Here is a 2,789-nt window from a genome sequence, read left to right on the forward strand (position 1 = left end):
CTACCATACACATGCTGCTTGACTGCACATAGAGGGGTCTGATTGTGATCTTTGAGTTCACTGAATTGTTTTTAACTCTGTATATTTAAAATATGTTAGTTTCTCTATTGTAATGGATTACCTCAAAAAACTAATGGATAAGCCAGTACTTTCAGAGCTCCCAGGGACTAAACCACCAACCAAAGAATACACATAGAGGGACCAATAGCTCCAGCTATATATGTAGCAGATGACCTTGTAGAGATTGGCCTTGTTGTACATCAATGGGAGGAGAGGTCCTTTGTCCTGTGAAGGCTCATTGCTCCAGTGTAGGGGAATGCAAGGACAGGGAAGCTGGAATAGGTGGGTTGGTGAGCAGGGGAAGGGGGGATGGGATAGGGGATTTTTGGAGGGGAAACCAATAACATTTGAAATGTAAATAAAGAAAATTTCTTAAAGAAAAAGCTTTAGTGTATGAGACTGGAGAGATATTGCAAAGGTTGACATCTTTTCTTGTTCTTCCAAAAGACTTGAGTTTGGATGTAGGACTTGATATGGGTTCCTAGCAATCACCTATAATTCCATATCTAGGAAATTGAACTTTCTCTACTGGACCCCATGTGGAGGCGCTAGCATACATGTCTCACATGCAAACACGCACACACACACACACACACACACACACACACACACACACACACACAGGAATATATAATTAAAATAAATATGGAACGCTTCCTAGGTATTTAGTTTTATTAATATGAATATCTACACTACAAAAAGAAAGTTATAGAGACTGTAGTGAATAAATATCAGCCAGTGAAGAGAAGAAAAGGAGAAGAAAGGGGGCAGCCATTTCCTTAAATTAAGAGGGTTTGCTGGCATCTTTGTCCTGCTAATTGGCTGCATATGGAATAAGTTAGACTTCCTCCCAAAGGGCACAGATGGCACAAGGAAAATATCTGCAAAGCTGCATAACTTTACACACCCAGAATTTTACACAAGCACAAGTCCAGATCAGATTAACAGATAGTTGTAATAAAATACTTGAGACATAACAATGCTTTTATTAATTCTCAAATTAAAATAAAGCTTAGGACACAAAATATTATAGTACTATCTTAAATAGAAGTGACCTTGTTAAAAAATTCATAATAAAATTAGTCCTCCTCTAAATATTTGTGAATTTCCATAGGAAAGTACATCAATGTATATAATGTAACTTTGGCTTAAATCTCTAACCAATTATGAAATCATGAGACACTTCATATGATTGCTCTTCCCCAATACCAGATGAACTTCAATTAACTACTGGAAGAATATTTTTCTTTGAAAATTACTTTCTGCATTCTTGCAAATTTATAAAAATATAGAATATGTTATTATTGTTTCCCCAGTAAAGTCACTGCCCAAACTCACTTCAATATCTTCTGAATATGCTCTCTCCCAAGTTCATGATTTTTTTTTCATAAACTACTAGGAACAGTTAATACTGTCCATTTGTGCATGGGTGTGGAACCATCCACTGAAGCATGGGAAACCTGCTGGTTGTAATACCTTCAAAAGGAGAATCTGTGAACATCCACACAATAGAAAACTAAGGGAAAAAAGGTGAAAGTAATGAAGATGACGCAACAAACTATCAGAAAGTTTGGGAAAATGAGTGTGTTTTAAAGAAAATGGTAGTATCAGATCATTTTTACTAGTAAGAAGACATGGAGTTTCTAAGACTGGAGCAGCCAGCCTGGAGGCACAGGCCCCATGAGTCACAGGGGAGTTGCGGGTGACAGGGACAGGATCCTCTCAGCTTCCAAGTGACAGAGGTGGATCAGCGACCTTCTCTGCCCCTTCCCTGCCAACCTCCAGGGAGCGCCTTAACCCAGAGACTCAGGTGAGAGCCTCCATTTTCTCTCCAGTGAGTTTCTAAGACGGGAGCAGCCAGCCAGAAGGCACAGGCCCCACAAGTCTCAGGAGACTTTCAGGGTGGCAGGGACAGGATCCTCTCAGCTCCTGAGTGACAAAGGTGGATCAGCATCCTTCTCTGTCCCTTCCCTGCAAGTGGAGGGTCAAACTCCAGGGAAGACCTTAACCCAGAGATTCAGGTGAGAGCCGCCATTTTCTCTCTGGTGAGGTTCTAAGAAGGGAGCAGCCAGCTGGGGAGACATAGGCCCCACGAGTCTCAGGGGACTTGCAGGGTGGCAGGGACAGGACAAGCTCTAGTCAGACACAACAAGAACACCTAACAACAAAAATCAAGAGATGGCGAAAGGCAAATGCAAGAATCCTACCAACAGAAACCAAGACTACTTGGCTTCATCAGAACCTAGTACTCCCACTGCAGCAAGTCCTGGATATCCCAAAACACTGGAAAAGCAAGAATTGGATCTAAAATCATATCTCACAATGCTGATAGAGGAACTTAAGAAGCAGATGAATAACTCCCTTAAAGAAATACAGGAGAATACAGGTAAAGAGGTACAAGCCCTTAAAGAGAAAACAAAAAAATCCCATAAAGAATTACAGGAGATCACAAGTAAACAAGTAGAAGCACTTAAAGAGCAAACTCAAAAATCCCTTAAGGAATTGCAGGAAAACCCAAACAGGTGAAGGAATTGAGTAAAACAATCCAGGACCTAAAAATGGAAGTTGAAACCATAAAGAAATCACAAAAAGAGACAACTCTGGAATTGGAAATCTTAGGAAAGAAGTCGGGAAACATAGATGCAAGCATCACTAACAGATTACAAGAGATAGAAGAGAGATTCTCAGGGGCAGAAGATAACATAGACAACATTGAGAGAACAGTCAAA

The sequence above is a fragment of the Mastomys coucha genome, unplaced genomic scaffold (genome assembly GCF_008632895.1).
Source record: "Mastomys coucha isolate ucsf_1 unplaced genomic scaffold, UCSF_Mcou_1 pScaffold1, whole genome shotgun sequence".
Taxonomy (NCBI): domain Eukaryota; kingdom Metazoa; phylum Chordata; class Mammalia; order Rodentia; family Muridae; genus Mastomys; species Mastomys coucha.